The sequence below is a fragment of the Oryctolagus cuniculus genome, chromosome 3, assembly GCF_051225735.1.
Source record: "Oryctolagus cuniculus isolate XC-2025 breed Fujian yellow rabbit chromosome 3, ASM5122573v1, whole genome shotgun sequence".
NCBI classification, from domain to species: domain Eukaryota; kingdom Metazoa; phylum Chordata; class Mammalia; order Lagomorpha; family Leporidae; genus Oryctolagus; species Oryctolagus cuniculus.
In genome coordinates, this window is record NC_142869.1 from 78,921,045 (window position 1) to 78,947,933 (window position 26,889).

At 36.7% G+C, this 26,889-nt stretch overlaps 1 protein-coding gene and 1 pseudogene across 3 annotated transcripts in view; one reads left to right on the forward strand and one right to left on the reverse strand.

Annotated features, from left to right (window-relative positions):
- The window catches only part of KCNH7 (potassium voltage-gated channel subfamily H member 7), a 512,838-nt gene that overhangs the window by 193,985 nt on the left and 291,964 nt on the right, over window positions 1-26,889 (forward strand). The gene's annotated exons all lie outside the window — the stretch shown is intronic.
- On the reverse strand, window positions 5,347-7,464 carry LOC100345842 (F-actin-capping protein subunit alpha-1 pseudogene; annotated as a pseudogene).

Sequence of the window (26,889 nt, forward strand, 5' to 3'; positions counted from 1 at the left end):
TTGAACAAATACTAAAATATTTAATATGTGAGGAGGAACATTTTAATAAGTGAAATATGGAACCATTAGAGTACATCATGCATGCAAGTGGTATAATCTGATTTATACGTCTGAAAGATTCACCTGATTTGGGTATAAAGAATAGCTTGGAGAATGCAGGAACAAAGATAGAGTGGTAGGAATGTTGCTTATTCATCCATATGAAACCACAGAAAAATTTGCATGAGACTGGAAGAGATGGAGGCAAGCAAAGTTGGCTTGGGGTGGATATGGAGTAACAAGTGATAGATTGAAACATATGGAAAAGGAAGAATGTAGGCTGGCTCTAAGGATAGCACTTTCTGAAATAGTGACAATTTGCAGGAAAGCCCTTATTTTAAACAAAAGTAATTTGTTAATGTTTTAATTTAGAGCTGCCTATTAGATATATTATGAGACAAGTGCATTTTCTGAAGCTATGGGGAAATCTAATATGGAGAGGGAATTTGAGTCATCAAAGTTTTGTGGTGTTTTAAGCTATTGAAATGGATGATATTCCTTAATAAGGGAGTGAACATAGGGAAGAGAAGTGAATTAAGGACAAAGTATAGAGGGAATTCTGCAATTATTTATTTGATAGAGAAGATATTATCAAAATAAAATAAGCAAAACAATCAAGGAGTGCACCTTTAATGTAAGTTTTCATAAAGTGACTATCATCAACTGGTTGCTTAATTTCTCTGGAAATTTACAGCTGCAATGGTATGGGTGTAGTTAAAGTTGGTGGTTGGATTAACTACAGTTTGAAGTTCCTTTTTGGATTTGACAGTGGTAGAAAAAGATTGGGTACTTACAGTGTCTGCAGAGGAGTGATTGTTATAGTACTGGATTGTGGAATCAAAGCAAGGCAAGGAAGCAATTGAAGGAACTATGACCACAGATTATAAGACTTACTGTTTTCAGAAGATAATTGGATTGGATGTGGCAGAGAAAATAAATCTGGAAGGAGAGGAGATAACTGTCAGTGTCAGGGATTTCAAAGTTCACACAGTGAAGGAGATACAGCTATTAGGCTAATAGCAGGATCTAGGCTCTTGTTCTATCAAAAGAGTGATGTTACTGATTTACTGAAAGTGGTGAAATAAAAAAGATGTGCCCCAACTAGAAAACCAAAGGAAATCAATGATTGAAAATCATAGTAGAAGAAAAGACCATTGTCATTATTGAGCAGAGGAAGTAAGAATTTTATATACTGTCCACTCTGCCTGTCAAAAAAAAAAAAAAAAAAGATGGACAGTAGAAATCTCTACACACATTGAAGGAAAGGCCAGGGACTGCTTACCCACTTCATTAACAAATTATATAAAGTGGTCAGGAGAGTAACAGATGCCAGTAAACAAAAGAACTAAAAAAATGGCAAAATTTGATGATGTGCTATAAACGAGTTGAAATTTCTAAAACAGGAATGAGTAGAGACAGGAAGGAGAAGTAGAGAGCAGAGAGGACACCAATTCCAGCTCCAAGTCCTGAGGCATAAGAGGTCTGGGAAGAATGAAAAAAAAAAAAAAAACAAAAAAAAAACAAGAAAGAATCAAGTTCAATTTGAAAGTTGCTGAAAAATTATATTCTCAAGCCAAAGCAAGTTTCCAGGAAGAGTAAGGAGGTGAAGGAAGCACAGAGGTGTTTGAAGATGGAAGGATCTGTTCTTTTGATACAGTGAGAATTTTCAAAGAATCTGTGAAATGATTTAGGAAGGAAGTGTTGGGAGGGATGAAAGACAGAATTTCTTGTAGATTGTAGCAATCATTTGGAAGATTTGGAAGATGGCCAATAAGATGCAAGAGAATCTGAAACATGTGGTTTCTGCTGCTGTTAGAGGTGAAAGGGAGTGTGATGCGTGATTATGCCCGATCTGGAAGTCAACACACACAAAAGTTATTGGAAAGCAATGGGTTGCTGGACTTCCTATTTGGGTTTAGTCTAGTTGCCCCGTACAGCACAGGCAATAGGGGATCTTGAAGAGGCCAATCCTCCTAAACTCATTTGAAGCAGTAATTCCTATGAAAATAAATATTTGATATAGCTCTTATTATTTCCTTCCCTCAGGTTTTACATGCCATGAGTGTGCCATGCTCTTAGAATTGTTGATGTACCTTATTCTATTCCCAAAAACATTGAAGCACAGATTAGATGAGACTAAGGGAGAATAGAGGCTAAATTCAGTTGAAGAGAAAAAATATACAAAGAAGTGAAGAAGCTGCTTCCACACTATATTTAATTGAATAAAAATAGAAGAAACTGATCACAAGATGGAGATTCAAGTAGCAAAACACTCAAATCTTGAATCATTGGATGAATGGGAGTACAGTGTGCAGAAAACCAGACTTTTCTAGGAATGATATAAAAATGAGTAGCTTAGATAAGATAGCACATTGGAGGTGGGCATTTGGTGTAGCAGTAAGTAGGTGCTTGGGATTTCTGCATTGCACATCAGGGAGCCTGCTTCCAGTCCCATCCCCTCCACTTCTTATCCAGGTTCCTTCCTAGGTACACCCTAGCAGACAACAAATGATGGCACACATACGTGCATCCCAACCACCCACATGGGAGACCTGGATTGAGTTCCAGGTATCTTGCTTCAACCTGGCCCGTCCTAGCTGTTTCAGGCACTTTTGAAGTAAACTAGTGGATAAAATATCCCTTTCTGCTTCTGTCTCTCTCTCCCTCCCTCAAGACCTGGATTGAGTTCCAGGTATCTTGCTTCAACCTGGTGCGTCCTAGCTGTTTCAGGCACTTTTGGAGTAAACTAGTGGATGAAATATCCCTTTCTGCTTCTCTCTCTCTCTCTCCCTCCTTTCCTTCCTCCCTCCCTCCCTCCCTTCTTCCCTCTCCTTCTCCTTTCCCTCTGCCTATCCCTCTCCCTCTCTCTCTTTCTTTCTCTTCCTTTCAAATAAAATGAAATAAAATTTTTTAGAAAAGATAATAGGTTTGAGGAAAGCTTTCCTATGTAGCTTGCGTTTGATTCAATAAACATTTAGAGTATTTTTCTCCCATCAGTTTTTTAGAAAGATGCTAGAATGGGGATTCTCTATTTTTAAATAACAACTTCAGTTTCCCACATAATTTAACATTTTTAGAACCAGGGGGACAAAACTTTTTTCAACTGTTTACATGCTTATATCAATCTATTTGAAAGGCAGAGTGAGATGGGGGCGGGAAAAGACAGAAAGAAAAAGAGAGGCAGAGAGAGTGAGAGAGAGAAGCTTCCATATGGTTGGGTTACTCCTAAATACCCTTAAGAGCTCAAGGGGCAATGCTGGGTGAAACTGAAACCAGGAGCCTAGAACTTCATCCAGGATTTCCACGTGGTTAGCAAGGGTCCAAGCACTTGGGCCATCATCTGCTGCTTCCCAGGATGCATTAGCAGGAAGCTGCATCAGAAGCAGAGTAGCTGAGACTTAAACTGGAACTTGGATGTGGAATGCAGTTGTCCCAAGCCCTGTTTTAACCCACTGTGTCACAAAGCTTATTCCTGTACGTAATTTTTCATCAAAAGACATGAATGAAAAGTATATTAGTGGGACACTTTTAAATTTTGATTATTATTATAATTTAAGTAAATTTAAAAATTCTCGATTATAAACTATTTTTTAAAAATAATTTATTTAATTATTTGAAAGTTAGAGTTACACAGAGAGAGAAGGAGAGGCAGAGATAGAGAGACAGAGAGGTCTTCCATTTCTGCTGGTTCACTCCACAGGTGGCAGTAATGGCCAAAGCTTCCCCAATCAAAAGCCAGGAGCCCGCAGCTTCCTCTGGGTCTCCCAAGTGGATGCAGGGGCCCAAAGACTTGAGCCATCTTCCACTACTTTCCCAGGCCACAGTAGAGAGCTGGATTGGAAGTGGGGCAGCCGGGACTTGAACAAGCGTCCGTATAGGATGCCAGCATGGCAGGCGCCAGCTTTACCTGCTACACCACAGTGCCAACCCCTCTAATTTGTTGATAAGCCAAAATATGTATTGTAACTTTAAATGTATTCAATATCCCTATAATAGAAACAAAGATGTTGTTTATTTTTACATTCAATAGAGAAAATAAAATCAAAGAATTAAAATTATTATTTGGTATCCTTTGTTATCTGAAATTTTTCCAATGCTATTTCAAATCAATCATGCTTTTATAGAATTTGTGGAAAGAAATGAAAAATATAGAATATTTAGATACGCATTATAATTTAGCAAAAACCCAGACTTTTTCAACTTTTTTAATGATTTTCTAGAAATAAAAATGTCTTTGAAAGACAATCATGGCTACTAAAACATGAGATGAGTGCGAGCTGAAAGAACAGATGGGGAAGAATCAGAGGATTAACTGGACAACTTTTCTGTTTTCTGTCCATCACTGTGATATACAAAATGTTTGACATCCTCAAATCTTCAAATCTGAACTGGCCATATATATATACAGATAATGTGAAATAACAGTATGCACACCATATTACCTGAAAGTCTATGGTACTTCAATTGTTTTCTGTTTCTTCCTGTCTTTCCAAGTGTGCATCGCAGTGGGGACAGAATGGATTTAGGGTTAGCATGCATTCACATCTCAATTCCCTTATAAACTAATTGTATAACTTTTGGAAAATTATTTAACTTCATAATTCAATTTCATCTTCTTTGAAATGGGACTCATGAGGTTTATTTAAGGACATACAGAACAACATCTGGTTCATGACAATTAATAAATGATAACTGTTGCTGTTGCTTTGAGAATTGAAAGGAAATTGCTAAAACAGGTGTTCTCCAAATGTAGTTTTATCTGCGTTTAGGTTCTATTAGGGTGGCTAAGGATCTCTGAAAATCCCAAGTAAAATTATTTTATATATACACACACACACACACAAACACACACACATACACATATATCCACTCTTTTGTAAGAGATTCAATAGCCTTTGTGAGATTCTTACAGGATGTGTTGAATTTTAAACAGCAAGAAAATGTGAAAAAAGTTGGTAGAGAGAGGAAGGCAAATGACACAAAAAGAGAAAGAAATGAAAAACAGAGAGTAAGGATGGCAAGGCGTACTTTTGAACTGAGGCACTGATATGGAGAATTCAGAGAGAGAGGAGACTACAGATTGATGTGAGTTGATGAGGTCAGATAGCATCAACATGTCCACTTTAAAAAAAAATACTGAAAATTGGTAATGCAGTCTGCAGTAGGGTGGCCATTTTTTTAAAAAAAATACAAATATCTTTTATTTGAAATAAACAAAAATGCTTACACAGGTCAATGGATCACTTGGAAACAAACTCTTGCTTGACGGTATTTCTGAGCAAAAACAATGCTGAAGCACAAACACCCTTCTTTTTTTTACATGTATTTGGAGACAGGTAGGAAGACACTACTTGGTTTCTTAAAAAACTGACCTTCCCTTAAGGCCTGGTCATAGCAGTGTAAACAATGTAAATGAGTCCACCGTTATATCAGTTGTCATATCATATCTATGTTACCTGTGTACTCTGAGATCATACACACACCTGCCAATACACCTGGGAAGGTTGCTAGATCACAGTTACATTTGTGTTCTTGGCAGGCAGGACTGAGGAAAAGTAATCTGAAACAAGTATTACATCCTATTTAGAAGAAATCACTAGTATTCCCTTAAATAACAGGTTACAATAGAAAGATAGTGCCTGGAAGTTATCCTTTTCACTTTGGTTCATTTTTCATGTTTGTAAATTACGTAGTTGATTCATTTGCTTATAGTACAATCTTGCCACAAAGTATTAAAGCACAAGATAACTATTATCCTTCAATATCTGCATTTTTCAAGTTTTATACTCTATTATATACACAGTAGGTCAGCAGTTCTTCAATAAAAAAAAAATAAATGGGTAAAACTGTTCTAAAAATGCAGATGTCTATAACTACAATGGAACTAGCTGGAAAGGAGACAATGAGCGAAAGGAAACAAAGGAAACAAGTTCATGTGCAGGGAATGTGGTTCAAGTCTTTGCATTTAAAAACAAGTTCCCCAGAGAAGCTGGCTATAATGGAATTTCCAGAAAACCTTCTTTGCCCCTCAAAAAGGATCTGAAAAGCCCCAATTCAAACTTTTGCAAACTACCATTATGAGATGCTATAAATGATCAACGCAGTCAGAAGGAGAAGGACGAATGTGTCTTCCGTTTAACTAGAGTTTGTAGCGTAGCCTCTTAAGCTGTTGGTGGATCAGAAAAAACCACTGAAGTACCAGGTACCAGAGTGCTTTGAAGGACAGGGGTAAAAAAGTACTGAACATATTATCTGTCTAAATCAGTAACAGGGCTTCATGGCTAAGAAAATTTTCTAAACAGTAAAATGACTTCAGGATAGATTTCTCTCTCCAACATTAAATGTAGGGGGAAAAAAGATTTACAAGTAGATATAGTGGTAACAGAAAATTACAAGGCAGAGAACACAAAAGAAATTAAGACAATGCTGTAGGTTCAACAGTACTTCAAAAACTGTTAACTTTGAAAGCCCTAGCAAAATATCACTCTTGTTTATAAACCACTTATTTATCATATGACCACACGTTGAATCCTTTTTGTTCCACATACTGAAGAATCTACAGTCAGCCTTTAAGCATTCTGCATTTCTTTGCCAATCTTGTAGCTGAGTATCTTGCTCCAGTCGATTTTGGTGCAGGTAACTGGAAGTTGCCGGCGCAAGGCCTTGAATGTGGTGTCTGACATGGCTTGATAGTTTTCACTAATTGCTGTCTGATATTCATTTTCTGCATTCTCTATGATTTTAATAAACTCCTTGGCAGTTTGTATTTCATTCGACACAGTTATTGAGTCTTGTACATCTTTATGACTAACCAACTGAACATTGCCGTCTTCGTAATAGTGAACCTGAATCTTAAGCACTCCAACCACTTGGGCTGTAGGTGGTGTGATGGTGAATTTCCACTCTGATCTCCAACGACCATTCCAGAAGTTTTTAGGCTGAAATTGGTGGCTTTCAATACATGCAATAATAGTCTGCTGCCCATCTATAGTTTTAGCATACACAGTACAGAAGCCGTTGGAATAATGATCTTTCACATAGGCTCTCAAAGCACTGTCACAGGATTCTCTCCACGACTTCAAGCCTCCATCTACTTCCTCTGGCTGGGGATCACTTGCTTCTTTCCGTAAGTGATCAAACTTAAAGGAAATTTTGTTTCTTGGATCTAAAAATCTGCTATTACCCAGGTCACCGTGCTCTGTAATTAAGACCTGATCTTCATATCCTTCTATCTTGACAGGCGTGAACTGATCCATGTTATACTGGGCAAATGCATGTGCTGCCCCTTCCCTGAGGAGATTGTCATTATTAAGTAGTAGTCGGACATCATTCAATACTTCATTAAATTCTCCTGGGGGTGCATGAGTGATGAATTTAGCAGCTTTGCGTACCTTCTCCTCATCCGACATCCTCGAAGTCGGCCATCTTGGGCTGCTCTGGCCCAACCCGACTAGGGTGGCCATTTTTAACAAATTCCCAAGAAGCTATTGTATTTTAAGTTGTTTCTATTTTAACTCTCTTTATAGTCAATACCATTTATATAACTCAGTTTACTGAAATATGACTTATATTGGAATATCTATCTCATTTTCAGACATCTAAGCCATCTTGTCATCAATACATTACTATAAAGTCTGAAGTTACTTATTCTAAATAACTGATATTAGGGTTTAATGAAGCTTATTCACAGAGCTCTTCTCAACACAGGTTAAACATTTAAATTTGCATTTCAATTTCTATTCACTGTCACAGCTGATCATTTGATTCTCTTGAACATTTTCAAAATGGACAAAAAAGCTAATGATGGCTTTCTGGAAGATAAAACTAATCAGCTGTCTATTAAAAGGAGAATTTAGTGATCATCAAAATTTTTGTTCCTCTGAGACAAAATTGAATAACAGAAATTTAACTTGAATTCATTAAGTCAATAAATCAAGACATGTCCTGAGATAAGACCAACTATAAGGAGAAAACAGAAATGTTGATGAAACTATAACAAGTAAAATTACTAAAAAATGTAAGTTTTTCTCAAATATGGAAAAAGAAGATATGAGTCCTAGAATCAATATTAGGAAATATGCTTTCTGAAAAATACATTTTCAACAAACATATTCTGTTGTCTATTTTGTAGCACAGAACATATTTTAATTTCACAATAAAGAGATGACAGCTCCAAAGCTAATGACTTACTAACATTACCCAACCACAACATAATAATTACTATTAACTAAGTGCTGATTGATATGCTTTGTATATTATTTTGGATATATTATGTCCCCTAAAGAACCAAGTGTTAAAGGATTGGTGTCCAGGGTGTCATTGTTGTGAGGTAGTGGAATCTTTAGGGAGTGGTGCCTAGAGGGAAGCCCTTAGGTATCAGGGGAATGCCCTTGGAAGGTAATTCTCCACAGTTGTTGTAAAAGCTTGAGTCTGGACCCAATCCCCAGCCACTCCTGTTGCTTCTTGAATTTCCATGTGATCCTTCCTCTGTTGTGTGCTCCAACATTCATAATGAGCCTGTTGCCAACACTAAAGATTTTTTTTTTCATTTTGACCTCCCCACACTGTGAGCTAAATAAGACTTTCTCCTTATTAAGTTAGTTGCCTCAGATATTTTCTGATAGTGATGAAAAGCTGACCAATACAACCCCCCATGTGTTAACAATTTTCATCCACTTGCCTTTAATAGTCAACAGCACCATGTAAGAGAAGACTGTTATATTTCCATTTTAAAAATCTCCTAAGACCAAAGCAACTTAAGTAACTTTGCTGTATAGATAGAAAGGGTATCAGTGGTACAAGATTCCATGTCTTTTGGGCCGGCACCGCGGCTCACTAGGCTAATCCTCCACCTTGCGGCGCCGGCACACCGGGTTCTAGTCCCGGTCGGGGTGCCGGATTCTGTCCCGGTTGCCCCTCTTCCAGGCCAGCTCTCTGCTGTGGCCAGGGAGTGCAGTGGAGGATGGCCCAAGTGCTTGGGCCCTGCACCCCATGGGAGACCAGCATAAGTACCTGGCTCCTGCCATCGGATCAGCGCGGTGCGCTGGCCGCAGTGCACTGGCCGTGGAGGCCATTGGAGGGTGAACCAACGGAAAAAGGAAGACCTTTCTCTCTGTCTCTCTCTCTCACTGTCCACTCTGCCTGTCAAAAAAAAAAAAAAAAAAAAAAAAAAAAAAAAAAAGAATCCGTGTCTTTTGACCTCACATACAACATTCTTTATTTTGCCATATTTATTCGTTCATGTCCTCATTTACTTATTCTCAAAAAATATTTATTGTGTACCCAACACTTCTCTCACATATTTGCTGAAAGCTGAGCATACAATCAAAGTGAACAAAACAGACACATTCCTTAGTCTAATGGAGTTTATATACTCTTAGAGGAAATACATATTAAATAAGATAATAACTTATGCAGAACAGTGAAAGGAGAGTGATCAGAGATGATCATTGCAGGTAAGAGGCTCTAAGAAAGGAACAACATTGGATTTGTTAATTCCAAATTAACACAGTTACTAGGCATTATTTCTTGAATACACAAAATGTGTTTCTACATGGAGAAATTAAAAATGACTAATAAATCAAGTATTTGCCATCAACTTGCCCTGCATGAAAGCAAACCTACTCAAAAATGAAAAAATAAATAGTTTGTGTAGAGGGGGGAGGATAATGTTTAATGAACTCATTTTTGTCAATTTTCAAGTATAATATAGAAAATTAGATTTCCAAAGCAATCTACTTTCTCTTGAAAGTATAAAAAGCATCACACAATAATATAAAAGTTTGAAACTGTTACTTTCCTAGAACAAAAATCATTTAGCACCAGGATGCGTTATAACAGTATCAGCAGGCACCGAAAGAGAGATGACGCAGTAGCTCTTTTGAAACATCTGTCAGTGTCATTGGACAGCTCTCCTCATTTCCTTTCTAAATCTGGAGTATCTCCTTCTCGCTACTATATGACCTTTATCTCATAAAATTTATTAGATTTTCATTACCGGAAATAGCTTCTAAAAGAGTCATTTTTGATCTGTCTAATACAATTCAGAGCTCCCTGTCCATACCACTGAGAATGAGCCTCCAAGGTAGCAAGAGCTGATACCAATAGCTTAGCTAGAAATTCATGGTTTGGACAAGTGGATATGTTGAAACTCTTGGATAAACAATCTGTTTTTATAAATAATGAACTTTTATGTTCATAGAAATAAATAAAATAACTATCAGAGAAATGTCATGATTTCAACCACATTTATTTCTTCTCTGTATTTTGTTAAAGTTTTTACCTTATTTTATGTTCAATATCAGTTTTATTTTTATATACTTTCTTTTTGCTTGCTTTCTTCACACAGAATTGTCAAATTTCCTACCTAAAAGAGAACCTATTAACATTTTGCAGCCTTCTTCATATATAAGAAATAAAAATTGTTTTTGCTTTTGTTTTTAGGTAAATATCCCAAGTTTTTCTAATGGCAGAACTCTTATCTGTAAAGCAAAAACAAAATCCTTAATTAATTTATACACTGAAAAATTAGAAGTTTTTGAACAGATGTAGCAGGCAGAAATCAGAAAGGATAAAGTTCAGTGCAACATCCCCATCAATCAACTGGGTGTAGTTGATAACTGAAATACCCTTTCTTCTCAAACTCACATACCACACTCACCAAGACCACCTCTTTCTAGGCCATAAAACCCATCTTAAAAAATAAAATAGGAATCATACACTATAAGCTTTCATGCCATAATTAAATTAGAATCAAAATAATTAAAATAATTGGAAAATCCCCAAATGCTTGGAAATTAAACAGCACATATCAAACTAACAACTAGGTCAAAGAAGAAATTTCAAGAGAAATTTTCAAATATTTTGAACTAAGTGGAAATGAAGCTGGAACTTGTCAAAATTTGTGGAATGCAGTGAAATAGTGCAAAGGGAAATTTAATGCATCAAACTCACATATTAAAAATATCTAAAATCATTCATCTAATCTTCCATAAAAGGAAATTGGAAAAAGAAGAAACAAAAACAAAATCAAAGGTCTATTTGGACCAAGATTGTTTGATGCCTATCATTATTTTGAGTCTCTACCTTTAGAAATTTTTAAAATATGTATAATATAGGAAAAAGGTTTTGATAATTAATTATTGTTTTATATGTATTAAACATGGAAATAGTATATACAGTGTCTTTATGGAATGCATTTTCTTCCAAAATAGCTCATTTAATCTTCATAACAATGCTACATCATCATCATTATGATGATAAAGTAAACAGCTTATATAATTTTGATTTTTCCCAAGAATACTGGTAGATTGTAATATTTCAACTCTTCCTTACATCACGAAGTTAAAATCCACTGTTTTTTAGAATGATGATTACCAGAAGCTACTAAGAGTGGGAGTGGTAGAGGGAGAAAAGTGAAGACTACTAAATGGCTACTAGATAGGAGAAAGAAGCTCTAGTATTTTATTGCCCAGTAAGGCGACTACAGATAGTAAAAAGATACTCTCTTTTTTGCCAAAAAATAATTGATAAGTGTTTAAGGCTATATATTGGTAAATGTTTAAAGATATACATATAAGTGTATATATATCCTGATTTAGATATTGCACAATGTATACATGTATTGAAACATCACATGGTACCCCATAAATATGTACAATTTTTATGTATCATTTAAAAATAAAGGATACAAATATTCTCCAATTTGGGCTTCCCTAGTTAAAACTGGAGATAATTATTAAATGCTTAAGAAATAAAATATTTTATCTTCCTTAAAATATTGTTTTTCTGAAATCATGCAATAAGATATTTCTCTCCTGCATTTTATAAGTATTCATGTGTCAGATTGGCTCTTGGGCTCATAGAAAAAATGCCATGTTTTACTTTTCAATAATTAAAATACAGTCAATATGCAATGAGGCAATTTTATTTCTCAAAAAATATTTTGAAAATTTAATAGTGCTTCAGTGTGAAAGCGTGCATTTTTCAAGACACTAAGTATCTTATTTTTAATATGCATCTCTGAATGCTAATCATTGTACATTTTTTTTCAGGATAATTTGGGGGAGAGGTATGGCTTTGGTTGTATGTAAGTACCTGCTACCTGACAGTTTCTGTAACTCTTCACAGCTCCTCTGTTTATTTATTAACTCACTCATTGAATATTGATGGAGCAGCTTGCACACACCAGGTTTTTTGCTGAAAGAGTGAATACAAAAGCAAGCATGGCCTCAGTTTTGTGGAGCTGAAAGTCTGTTAGGGAGATAGATGTCACGTAAATAATCACCCTGGAAAAATAAAAATTAGCAACTGAGAACGGTTCAATGTGAGAGAGCTGTCTGGTACTGTCAAAAGTACCTGACAGGAGAATTTAATCTTGTTGGAGATGGCTTTGCTGAAGAGGTAACATTTGAACCTAGGTCTGAAGAATGAGTTGAAAAGTTGACCAAGTAAAGAGGGTAGGAAAAAGACCCCTCATGGTACTAGCATATACCAAGACTTGCCTGCTTTTTTTCAGGCTGTAGAGCTATCATAAACTGAAACATAGCCCACAAAAACATGACATAATCCTGGGTAACAAATTATGAAAAAGACCTACTACAAAATTATAAATGACCTGTTAACATAACAAGAAAACTTTGCTTCATGAATTCCTTTATACAAAATTTGTTGTTCTAACTTAGTGTTATATAAATGATTATGAAACATCTTTGTTGATATATATGATAAATACTGCTTTCTGTATGATTATATAGAAGTATTCATAGACTTCAACTATGTGAAAATCTGCAAAAATCTCACAATTTATTATTATGTGCTAAACTTTAGAGATTCAAAGAAGTATTCAAAAATATCTCTGTTCACTGAAATCCTACCATGATACTGAAAACCCATCAATGCAGTTAGGTAAATATCAAGTCATATAGCAGGGGTCAAAACTCTGAGTTGCTGAAGTGCTGTAAGAACAAAAATGCAGGGAATTTTTTTTTTCTTTATTTTTTACTTTAGTGTTGGATTAAATTTTTAAATGCTTCTATTAGGAATATACTATCATGTATTTAAAAAAGATGCCATCAAACATGGTGTCATAATAAATATATAACATTATTGTTATTTAATTTTATAAATATAAAGTAAATGTAGCTAGGTTTATTGTGTCCTGTTACTGACCCACAAAACAGAGTGCAAAATTTTCTTTCAACCTGAAGGAAAGATTCTGAATAAAAATAGCCTCTGAAAATTTAACCTTCTCTACTTTTGTTCTTTTTTTGATACAAGTTTTTGAAGACAATGACTCATCCCAGAAACATTTTTTGTTTCAGATTTGTTTGTTTTAATGGAAAGTCAGAGCTACTAAAAGAAGAGAGGGAAGGAGCGAGGGAGAGAGGGAGGGACAAATCTTCAAAGTATTGGTTCACTTCCCAGATGGCTGCAATGATCAGGACTGAGCCAAGCCAAAGCTAGAAATCAGGAGCTTCTTCTAAGTCTTGCATAAGGGTAGCAGGGACCTAAGCACTTAGGCCATCTACCACTGCTTTTCCAGGCCATTAGCAGGGAGGAAGATCAGAAGTGGAGCAGCCAGGACCCAGCGCCCATATGGAATGCCTGTGTCCCAGGTGGCAGTTTTACTCCCTAGACCACAATGCTGGCTCCCAGAAACTTTTTAAATGCAAAAATACCAGAGAATAATTTCTCAGATCAGGAAAACATGTATTATATCTTTATGCACAGGTAATATGACTCTTCAGGGAAGAGTTAATATTTAAATGACTTCAAAATAATAAGTGAATATGAAAAAAATCCATTGAATACAAAATCGTGCTAAGAGGTTTTACCATAAAAGTAAAAATCATTTCCAAGTTTTCCAGCATACTTTTATTCTCCCTTTGTGTGGATTTGAGCTTATCTCAAAACAAAAGGCCTAGTGACATAATTATTCATGTTCTTTAGGAAATGGCTTTGGTGCTTTTTATTTTAAAATACGCTCATGCATAACAAAGAACACGTTCTTTCTCTGAGAAACTTTTGTCTTGAATAGGTTAGGAGAAGAAAATACTCAGGTGAATCTATTTAATAATTAATAGTGGAAATAGAGTCTTAATGAAATTTCCATCTTCCTGAAACATGAACTCAGTAGTTATTACTTTTATTATTACCTAATACTGATGTGTGTCATTACCCGACAGTCTAACTGGAACTCCTAATACTGCTTGGAAAAAAAAAGTAAACATTAAATTCTCCATAAATTTCAAATAAAACCACATAAGCAAAACCCAAGGGAAAATGCTCATGACAGAAGCATCCATCTTCCTCTAAAATTTAAATTTAAATGTGTATGTTTTTCAGTGCTAAATACTGGACACTGGTAAGGCTGTTAGGATTTCACTGAAGCAGAAGTCCTTGTGGGTTTTCTATCGAGTCATCGGGTTCAAAACCATCACCTTATAAGTGGTGAAATTCACTTTCATTAAATAAAATTCACCAAATGATCATTCATGGAATCATAACATTCAAAAAGAATCCTCAAATATTCGGGCCATTCTTTCTCCAATCTGTTTTATTTTACAGATTTTGAGCTAATTCAAGCTCACCCTTAAATTGTCTAATGTTAACCAAACCAGAGGCTCTAAAAAAATGAGTGGTGTTTTCAGCACCTCATCCTGTCAACAATGTAACAAATGAACATGGGAAGCAAATGATTAAATGACACCTGCTGGAATCCTGCCAGTGAGAGGGAGCCCTAAGCCCCAAAGCTATTTGTAACTTTCATTTATTGGTCTTCTATTCTGGCCTCAAAAATTACACTAATTCCTTTCTCTCTCTACAACTGTCTGTCAGTTCTGATTGTGACTCTCAAGTCCCTTTGAGAATCTTCTCTCAAGAGCATTCTTGATGCTTTTGCTCATGTCATATATGTACTGTTCCTCAAACTTTAAATGGTCTGTTGCCTTTTACTCCGGGAATTCTATTCCATCAATTTGCATCCAACATGTTATGCCAAAATGGGAGACTATTATAATAATCTAAGTATGACCTCAGTGGAAATTACAGTGCCCAGTGGTACTAAATCCAACCACCCATACTGTGACTACTATATTTGTATTATCATTTTAGTATTATTTTATTTAATAATATCTCACTGTAGTGGGTCGTAAAATGTGATTGTTAATAATATCCACATAACAAAAGCAATTTGTAAAAATCACCCTGTGGATCAGACACATTTACAATATGCCAGGAAGTATAAATTTAGGAAAAGTAATCAATGAACTAATTTAAGGATCTGTAGTACTTTAACATAATTGAAAATATTCCATAGGAACAGCTGAAGTAGCAATTATGCAGTCCCTTCAGTCCAGGAAACCAGAGCCTCTACAAAGGCAAGCTTATTGGAGCTGCCTTCCTAAGAAGTAGGTCAGCCATAAGCTGGAGGCATCACAACAGCTTCTGAGCATTCATTAACATTATGTGAAAACACGGCCACTGTAAGGAAGTTGTACGTTTCAAGATGCTGATATTTATCATCAGCTTATCCAGGAGTGACTCCTCCTCAGCAGGAATTTTGTTGAATACTAACAAGTGAGGTTAATTGAAAGCTTACTTTACGGTAGGTAACATGATAAGTTCACTATGTGTTTTATACCCCTTATTTTTTACAATGATTTAAACTTTATTATAGCATTCTACCCATTTTTCAGATGAAGAAACTAAGGTTTATAGAAAATACTTTGCCGAAGTTTATACTTCTTGCTTGTGACAAGCACAGGACTTGAAGTAGGAAAGTCTGATATCTAAATTTCTAACTCCTTTATCATCCTTCCATTACTTAATCAATTAAAATAAACTTTGCACCTAGTGTTGACAAGGCTGAAATTATCAGTATAGCTAGTAAGTGCTGTGTCTTTTTTTTTTTAATCATTTTTTTATTTGACATATAGTGAGAGAAACAGACAGAGAGAAAGGTCTTCCTTCTGTTGGTTCACCCCGCAAATGGCCACTACGGCCAGAGCTGCGCTGATCTGAAGCCAGGAGCCAGGTACTTCCTCCTGGTCTCCCATGCAGGTGCAGGGCCCAAGCACTTGGGCCATCCTCCACTGCCTTCCTGGACCACAGCAGAGAGCTGGACTGGAAGAGGAGCAACCGGGACTAGAACCAGGTGCCCATATGGGATGCCGGCACCGCAGGCGGAGGATTAACCAAGTGAGCCAAGGTGCCGGCCCCAAGTGCTGTGTCTTAAATAACATGCAAATCCAAAAACTTCTTATGCCAACACCCAGGATTCTTTTGGCATTATCATTGTAGAGTTTAGACCCTCGAGTTTTACATGCTGCATTTTGGAATTGCAGAAGAACCAGCATATAATTTGATCTCTATTTTTCTATTTCCTAATAACTTAAAGCATCTCATATTTTCCCAAGGAGATGTTTCTAATGGCAGAGTAAAGTGAAAATGCATCCTTGAAACATATTTGATTTTAAAGTACCCTGCACATCTGTATATTTCTTGGAAGTTTTGTTTTATAACATAAAACAAATGAAAGGTTTATAATTTACTGCATAATACATCAGTCCTTTCTACACACTTTTTCCCATTTTTCAAACAAAATTTAAGTTTCTGAAAGAAACACTGTGTGATTTTTAATATTCTGTACCCGTAAGACTTGTATACTTAAATTTCAGAATAAAGATGGTAAGAAGTTCATCCAAAATTCATTAATTTATTTTCAAAGCTTTAATTCATTTAGAAATACTTATTAAATTATTATTTTATGTGACGATGATACTGGCAAGATGCATGGATACATAATATATAATATCTGGCCAGGAAAACCTCAAAATAACAGCGGGACAATAAAAATAGCAAATAATTCTAGTAGTCCCTGAACCACATATAATAAATGCTGTTACAGAGTCTTAGTAAATACTAATGAAATATTACCACATTCCCTTTGGCTGTCTTCTGGATTTTTTGCTTCAAATAAAAAACATAAAAAGCTATAAGAGTAGATGACATTGATAGCAGATCAATGCCACTTAAAATCTCCCCTTAGTTGCAACACTTTATGTATTTATTTGATGTATTCAGCCATAAGCTCCAATAACTGTTAGGTGTAATATTAGTTTTCCATTTTATGGTCTTCCATGCTGGTTACAGTATATTGTTTATCAACATCCAATGCTTCTATTTGGTCATTGTTAAAGAGTTTCACTCTTGTCATACTCAGTTGGCCTACTGTTTTTCCACTGTTATTGTCACTCTTCACCCTTCAAGGATTTTTTAAAAAGAACTACTTATTTAATTGAAATCAGAGATGGAAAGAAAGAGATAGAAACATTTCATCTGCTGATTCGCTCCCCACATGTCTGTAACTATCCATACTGATCTCCCACATGGGTTGTAGGGACCCAACTACTTAATCTATTTTGTGCTATTTTCCCAGGTTCATTAGCAGGGAGCTTGATAGGAAGCAGAGCAGTCAGGACTCAAACCATTGCTCCCAACCCAATCATATACAGAGAAAAAATTCTGAGCATTTTATATGTAGAGATAATCAAAGCAATGTGAAATAAGTATTTAATAAGAATGTAAGCAATCTAATGAAGACTTACTCCCACACGGAAGAATTTTTATGGACTTCACAGAGGAGCTGGCAAGTGAACTGGACTTCAAGTACTCATATGCAAATGTTTAATGCAAGTGACGATGGAGTAAATAGTAAAGCAAGTATACCACATTGCCATTTAAAATGCAACTGTAGATGGTCTTTGGCTTACAATGGATTTACAAGCTTCCATAAACCACCCACCATAAGTTGAAAACAACATTAAGCCAAAAATGCATTTAATACATCTCTCCTAAAAATTATCATAACTTAATCTGCCCTACTGTAAATGAGCTCACAAAACTTATATTAGCCTACAGTTCAGCAAAATCATCTAACATAATGCCTATTTTATAATAAAGTAATGAAAACTCATGTAATTTATTGAGCACTGTTCTGAAAGTGAAAAACAGAGTGATTGTATGGGTTTTCACCATTACCATACAGAGCAGAAAGCACACTGGGCCTGAAGCATGTTTAAAAGACTGATCTATAATTAATTGCTGGATTAAGAGGATGCAACTGCAGCAGGATGATCAATTTGTGGCTGGAGCTCTAGGTCACTGTCACTGCTCAGTTTCATGAGTGGGTGTTGTACCTCATATTAGTAGCTTGTGAAAAGATCAAAGTCCAAACTTTGAAATATGAATTCTGCTGAAATCATTATAAAGTTGAGAAATAGTTCATTCTAAGCATTGTTAAGTCAAAGACCCTCTGTTCAAGCATAAAAGTTCTTCGTAGTTTATGGGATGGACAAAACAAAAGTAGAAGGCTGGATTTGGCTGCAGGTCATAGTCGGCTGATCTCTGACTGAAAATAAGATGTGGACTATGGGAAAGAATGATGTGGTCTGAGAAGAACCAGTAGCAAAAGCACAGAGATGTGTTTTCATGGAACCTGAACAGGCTTGAGAGGAAGTTGAGAGAGACAAAACTGGCCAGATCATGTGTAGCATGATGTGGTGAAGTTTAGTTAAGGATCAACACTGGAGGTTCAGAATCAGGTAATTCATTAGCAGCATTCATGGCTCATTTATTAGATAAAATGTGCCTTCTGTTTGACACCAAATATTGTGTCCTAACCTGGTAATTTACTTTTCTTTTTTAATGTTGTTGTTTAACAAATGTTTCCTGCCTACTACAGGCTATTAGGAATCTGACATCATATTTTTATTCTTTAGTTGTTTTTCTCTAATGGACCATAAACCCAAAAAAAGGATATCAATACGAAGATTATATAATTTTCACCACACAAATTTAAGGATGCATCCACAGTTTTTTTTTTTAATTTTATTTATTTTTTAAAGGATTTTATATCTTTATTTGAGAGGTAGAGTTACAGACAGAGAGGAGAGACAGAGAGAAGGATCTTCCATCCACTGGTTCACTCCCCAAATGGCCACAACATCTGGGGCTAGGCCAAGTAGAAGCCAGGAGCCAGAAACCTCTTCCAGATCTCCCACGTGGGTGCAGGGACACAAGCACTTATACCATCTTCTACTGCTTTCCCAGGAGCATTTGCAGCAAGCTGGGTTGGAAATGGAGCAGCTAGGGCTTGAACCAGTGCCCATATGGGATGCCAGCACTCCAGGCAGGGCTTTACCCACTGCCTCACAATGCCAGTCCCCATAGTTTTTGCTTTTTAGTCTCCATAGAGGTACTGTCAAAACCACATATGAAATAGGAGTTAACTATCTTTTATTGTACGTTGTTAGCTCTATCTCCAGAAAACGTGCTTGAAACAGACAAGTATGTCAGAGCCTTGGGTGAGAAGGGAGTTTAGGAGATAGTAGCATTGATAGAGAGCTTTAAATCTCTAAGAAAATGGGCCAGGAGCTACTTGACTAAATAGCATGGCACCATGTGCCATGGGTAGACACACAGACTAGACATGAGACTAAGTTTCTCTAGTTTTTCTCTTTGAGGTTAGTGGACTTTTTACCCTAGAAAGCCAACTACTATAGCCCCTCTGAATTTCTTGTTGCTGCTGAGAGATTTTAAGCAAAGTCCATATGTATTTGCTTTCTGTTGCTGCGTGGGTATCAGGTTAAACCAACACCCACTTATTATTTCATGGTTCAATAGGTTTGAAATGGACTTAACTGGGTTATCTGCTGAAAATCTCACAGGCTTGAAATAGAAATGACATTGACAGTGGTTTGTTCTCTGAAAGTTTGGGGGAAGAATCCTCTTCAGAGTTTTCAAGCCACTGAAAGAATTCAGCCCCTTGTGGTACTAGGTCTGAGGTCTTTCTTTGGTGGTTGTGATCTGGAGGCTGCTTTCTGCTCCTAGAGATCACCTACATTCCTCCTCTCATGTTTCCCTCTGTCTTCAAACCAAAACAGTCCTTGAGGTCATCCTCATACCTTCCCTCTCTCAATTTATCCCTTCTGTCAACAGTTCTAAGAATTAGTCTGCTTTTAAGCACTCATGGATCATATCATTAGATTCTGCTCATTGATTTTTTTAGACCATGCTCATTGAATAAACTTCTTACATTAAGCTCAGCTTTGTTATTTAACATAACACTATTACAGGACAGAGACCTCATCAAATTCTAGCTTTTGGAGACAAAGACAAGTATTTTTGTAAGGAGGAGTCATTATATTATGTGGGGTGAAAACAAATGAACACTAGAAAGAGAAAAGCCATGGAAGAATAGGAAAATAGAGCAAAGAGAAAACAATATGGGCCCTTCATTGTGGCTCTGTGACATGTATGATACTCCAGTATTAGTGTGACAAATCATTTAGATGTGTGATAGGCAGATGCAAAGGTGTTGAAATTTTTGTCAATTTTTTAACTCCCTTCAAGGTGGACATTCTTATTTTCCATATATAAGGATGAAATGTTAATAAGTATTTTTGAAATCTGGAGACTTTATTGAACCCTTGTTTTTCATGTGTTGAGACTTCATAAGATGGCGCTTTACTGTATGCATTGAGTTGAGAAAACTAATCTATGTTTACACTGGGTGAATAATCACACATATTTTTATTAAGTCCATGGATGAACCCACTCATCTATTCCTTTCAAGAGTCAGATGGAAAATAATTGTCATTGGCTTATCAGCTAGGAAAAAAAAATGTTTCATGTGGGTTGAGAGATGTGTCACACAAGAAACTTGGGTTTTCACTGGTTAGCAATGTGAAAACTGTTCCAAGAAAACACACTCTCCAGGTGTTATTAGATACTGTCAGTGTGACTATGTTTGTAAGAGAGGAGAGCTGTAGAAATGCATACTCTTATACATTCTACATGTGCCCAATGTATAATGAAAAATCAAGAATTGACGTATTCTACCTTTTTTATTGACTTCTTTAAGAGGGAGGGAGGGAGAGAAGTAAAGGGGGGAGGAGAGAGGGGAGAGAGAGAGAGAGAGAGAGAGAGAGAGAGATCCCATTCACTGATTCAATCCTTAAAAGCCTATATTGGCCAAATCTGGACTGGGCTTGAACAGAGCCAGAGACTACATACTCAACTCAGGTTTCCCACATAGGTGGCAGGAATCCAATTGCTTGAGTCATCACTGCATCCTTCTGGGGTCTTCATTAGCAGGGAGTTGGAGTTAGGAATGGAGCTGGGTATTGAACCTAGGCACTTTGATAAGGGATATGGATATCATAACTTGCACATTAGCTGCTAGACCAAACACTTGTTCTACTTACTCTCTTTAGAAAGAGAATTTACTCCATAAAAGAGTAGATGAGAAATGTGCATGACATACAGCCTCAGAAAATACAGATACGGCTTTCTAAGCTGTCATAAACCTGCCAAAAATGCCTTCTTTAGTTTTAACATTTATGGATATGAAAGAATTCAACACATTCTCACTAAACTTGTAAATGACCTAAGTTAGAGAGCGTTGTATCTCTTTTCCATGATGATTTTTTCCCTTAAAATTTCATGTCATAGAATGCACCAATGAATATAAAGTTAGTCAAGTAAAGACAATGTAATGTCATGAGGATTTTTTTTTAATTAAAATCTCATTGATTTTGCGTTAAAAAAGAGCAAAAAGGGACCGGCACTGTGGCACAGCAGGTTAAAGCCCTGGCCTGAAGTGCTGGCATCCCATATGCCGCCAGTTCTAGTCCCGGCTGCTCCTCTTCCAATCCAGCTCTCTGCTATGGCCTGGGAAACCAGAAGAAGATGGCCCAAGTCCTTGGGCCCCTGCACCCATGTGGGAGACCCAGAAAAAGCTCCTGGCTCCTGGCTTTGGATCGGTGCAGCTCTGGCCGTTGCGGCCATTTGGGGAGTGAACCAGCAGAAGGAAGACCTCTCTCTCTGTCTCTGACTCTCTCTGTAACTCTGTCTTTCAAATAAATAAAAATAAATCTTTAGAAAAATTTTACCAATTTAGAGTAACACAAGTTGAATGTAATTAAACAAGTGGTAATGATTTTTCAAAATTAAAAATCACAGAAACACATGTTGACTCAATATTCATTGGATTATTATTTTCTATGGTTGAACAACTTGGATCATATACACATTCTCTATATTTAGCAGTCTTTACTATTTAATAAAATGAATTGAATATAGAATTAATTTGCTATAAGAATATTTAAAGGTTTTCAGAAAAGAAATATTAAAATTGTTAAAAAAGCAATACACTTCTGGGGAAAGCAATTAGTATCATTTTATTTGTAAAAGCAAACAAATGGGTAACTTATTCATAGGTATATATTTGTACAAAAGGGAAGTTTATTCTGAAATTGAACTGCTTATAAGTAATTCTTTAAAGAATGGCTATATTTTATTATAGGGACTTCAATATATGAAATGTTATATTAGTGCTTTTGATAAACTCTAATACTGGTCATATTTCAAACCAGCTAAGTGTCTTTTTGGTTATATTCTGGAAAAGATAGCTTAAGTCAGCATTTTGTTCAGAAAGAATTCATAGCATTTTGTGATAGAATCCAAGGGAACCTTCCAACCAATAAAAAATAATGGATCCTATGGATAAAGTTAGTGGATAATATTCTGGAATCATTAGTCATTAGTCACTGTTACTTTATTTATGTGGACAGTGTTACCAAAAAATCATGAAACTTCAATACACTAAAAAGACACAATTTGAAGGATATTTGCTTGCTATTTTCCTTTTATAGCAAAAAAATCGCTTGCTGACACTGGATGAGACACTGGAAACAGCAGATATTCCAGTCAGTCCTTTTCTCAAGTCTGTTTTTGCTGAAGTTACCCCAAATGATTTCCTTGAGCTGAGCATAAATGATGGGAGAGAAAACAAGAAAACCATACCATAGAAAAGATAGTAAGCAGTGAAACAGCAGTGTGGTGGTGACTCCAAGCACACCAACTGAAAATTCAAACAGTCTGCCCTGTGAAAACCATCTAAAACTTTCCACTGCAATGTTCTCCATATCCTCTGAGAGTCAGAGTCACTTTTGAAAGGTCCAGATGTGTCTTACCCAGTAGTACATCAATCTGCCTTGTTAAGCATTTTCCCTTCAGTCATTAAACCATTTCACTGTTCTTCATAATGTAAAGACAATTTCATTTCAGCTATAAAATTTCCCATGTACTTTCCCTGATACTTACATCTTAATTTACTGGGTAATTAGTGTGAATCAACATATTTGGGGAGATGTTTTGAAGATAGATTTTGATAAATAACTCAGCAAGGTGCTTAAAACTGTATCAATATCCTGACTGATCATCAATTAGAGGGGCCCTGAGCTAGCCTGTTGCCCTGATTGATACAAAAGTTTGGAAGGTGAATTGGCTTACCATTGGTAGATAAAAATCACCATAAAATCTCTGTAATGATAGTTCTTAGAATCATTAAAATATTTCAAAGGAAGCAATTCCATTAAGTCAGGGTTTTTTCTCAGCAATAACTTGAGCTGTATACACTTTCTAGGTTTAATTGGATAAATATTTCTATATGCTCTCCATTACACTTCATAAAATAATTTTAAAATTATCAAACCATATGCAATCTTTCACGTTACACTTCCCTAAATGCGTGTAATTTGACCAATGTGTTTTGCCTTGTTGAACTGTTCCAGCATAACAGTAAACACACACTGAAATCTCTGGGACATGCCTTAGTGTCTTCCTCGTTACATAGTACTACCACTAGCCTCCTGATGATCTATTCATGTTTCTACAAGAATAGCAAAATGTAAACACATGCTGATGTGGATTTTAAGTTAGGAAAGTATTGCTTCAGCCTAGAGCACATCTGTGGCTTGCTGCAGACACTTGCGGGTTGTTCTGCTGCCAGGTGGTCTATTGCTCCTAGGAGTCGCTAAGTGTGATATAAATGCAAGGAGCATCGCAACAACAGAATGATCCCGTATAATTCATGAACATATTGGCAAATATGAATCCCTTCAAGGATTCGTGATGTATGTGAAGCCTCTTACAGAGAAAATACCTAAATAGTTAAATTGAGAATCTTTTTGTTGCTCTAGTAACTAAGAAATAGAAGACATTGTACTCAGGGCATTGTAATAGTGTTATGATGGATAAACAGATAAGCTTCAGAGACAAGAATTAATCTTGGAACTATAATATAATAATATATATATAAATATATATTAATAATAATATAATAATATGTTATATAATAATATATATAATATAATCTTGGAACAATATAATCTGCTCATTTTTAAAGCATATGCAGATGAAAAATAATTATATTAAAAATTAAGAGACAATAATGCAAAAGGTAATGTGTTCTAGCCCAATGCTTTCCAAATAGGGGATAATCAACACACATTTATTGATATAATTAATCTTCAGATGAGTTGTATCAAGTAATGCCTCCATTTCCCATCCAACTTCCTGCTTATGCACATTTTGGGAGATGCCACATGATGGATCAAGTACCTAGGTCACTGTTAGACAAGATACTGGATTGGGCACTCTGCTCATGGCTTTAGCCTGGCCTGGCCTGACCTTTGAGGCATTTGAAGGGTGAATCATTGGATGAATCATCTTGCTTTGCTTTTCAAATAAATAAAACTTTTTAAAAGAATTTTTTATCAACTCACATGTAAATTAACATATTAATTTGTGGGTCTGAAAAGGCCATTAAACCATTCCTTCCTTTAATCTCAAGATGAGATGTAGATTAGAAATCTAATGGAGATACTAGATTTTTAAATAAAAATTGTGTACACCTATTATATATAATATGATATTTTGAAATATGCATACCTCTATTTTTCAAGTGTACAATATATTGATATTGCCCCTGTAAAAATCATAGTTCTCTAGAACTGATTTCTTTCTTTCTTTTTTTTATTTATTTGACAGGTAGAGTTAGAGACAGTGAGAGAGAGAGAGAGAGAGAGAGAGAAAGGTCTTCCTTCCATTGGTTCACTCCCCAAATGGCCACTAAGCCCAGCACTGCGCCAATCCAAAGCCTGGAGCCAGGTACTTCCTCCTGATCTCCCATGCAGGTGCAGGGCCCAAGTACTTGGGCCATCCTCCACTGCCCTTCCGGGCCACAGCAGAGAGCTGGACTGGAAGAGGAGCAACCAGGACTAGAACCCAGCACCCATATGGGATGCTGGTACTGCAGGTGGTGTCGCTCCCCCTCTTCGTGGAGGAACGACACAGGACCCTGCGCTGTTCTTTCGTCTGCTCGGCCCTCCCCGGGTTTGCTGCTGGTTCTTCCCGGGTTGGCTACTATCCCTTCCACCTCCGTGGAAGGGCAGTTCCCCCTGGCCACATTCCCCACTTCCGCAGGGGAGCGGCACACCGCCGGCCGGCTTTCTCGGGGGCTGCACAGGTGTTCCTTCAGATGTTCCCCTTAGATGTTCCTGGTGCATGCCGTCTCTCTCCTCCTTTATAGTCCTCCTCCGTCAATCCCAACTCGGCTGCCCACACGCCGAGTACGCTGCTCTCCTCCAATCAGGAGCAAGTCCTACAGTTTATTAGCTGAACTGGAGGCAGCTGTGCGGAAGCTGTTTACTTCTCTCCCAGCGCCATATTGTGGGAGAGCAGATGCATAGAATAAGTCTTAATTCCAGTAACTCAGTCTAGTCCGGTTTGCTCCCCACAGGTGGAGGATTAACCAAGTGAGCCATGGCACAGCACCCCCGAATTCTTTCTAAATAAAATCTTTTAACTTTGACCAATAAATCAACTGATAACATGTTAGAGGACAAGGTTAAGATGTTTCTCTGCTTAAAACTATAGAACATATTTTTCTTTGATGAAGATTTAGTTATTTATTTGAAAGTCAGAGTTGCAGAGAGGCAGAGAGAGAATGAGAGAAAAAGAGGGAGAGAGAGAGAGAGGTCTTCCATCAGCTGGTTCACTCCCCATTTGACCACAATGGCCGGAGGTAGGCCAATCTGAAGCCAGGAGACAGGAGCTTCTGCTGGGTCTCTCGTGATGGGGCAGGAGCCCAAGGACTTGGTCCATCTTCTACTGCTTGCCCAGGCCATAGCAGAGAACTGGATTGAAAGTGGAGCAGTAGGGACTTAAACCAGTGCAAATATGGGATGCTCGCACTACAGATGACAGCTTTATCTGCTGTGCCACAGCTCTGGCCACTAGAATATATTTTTTCAATGAATGCAATGGATAGTGTGCAAAGCCAACTCCTACCTGACAAAATTCAAGGAGAATCACTGGTTCACTTCATGTGCCTTGCCCATGGGATCAGAAGAAAGAGATCAGGAAGTGAGGATTCAGTGGTGTAGAGAGAGGCTAGACGTTGAGGTGTCCACACAAGATCAAAAGAATGTAATTCTAATAAGTAACATGGAAAATAATACTTGGATGTATAGAGAAGGTGCACTTCAATATAAACAAAATAATGGAGGATTGTGGGGAACAAAAAAAGAAATGTTGAGTATTCAGGATTGAGTCCCTAATCAACACCAGAAAACAGACTCCTCCTCTAAGAATCCGCAATTGGAAGAGTGGAGGGGTTTGGCACCAGGTAAATCTAGATTAGGTGAAGAAACACACTAAGGAAAGACAGAGAGTTGATAGTGAACTTTCAAATGACAGAGACACGTTCTGTCACTCAGTTGTATGTATCAGTTGACTTTACAAACACACTGTAAGACATAGGCCATTGTTTCCTACCCTCAAGGAATTTATAGGCTAATCCAATGAGATTGTTTTCTTGCAGCCATGCCAAAGGAATATATTGTTTCCACCTGTGTGGAGAAAAAAAAGACTCTGGTCATCTTGTATCTTGTTTTAAAATACACTTGGGACATGTAATATTTGATAACTATGTCATGTCAC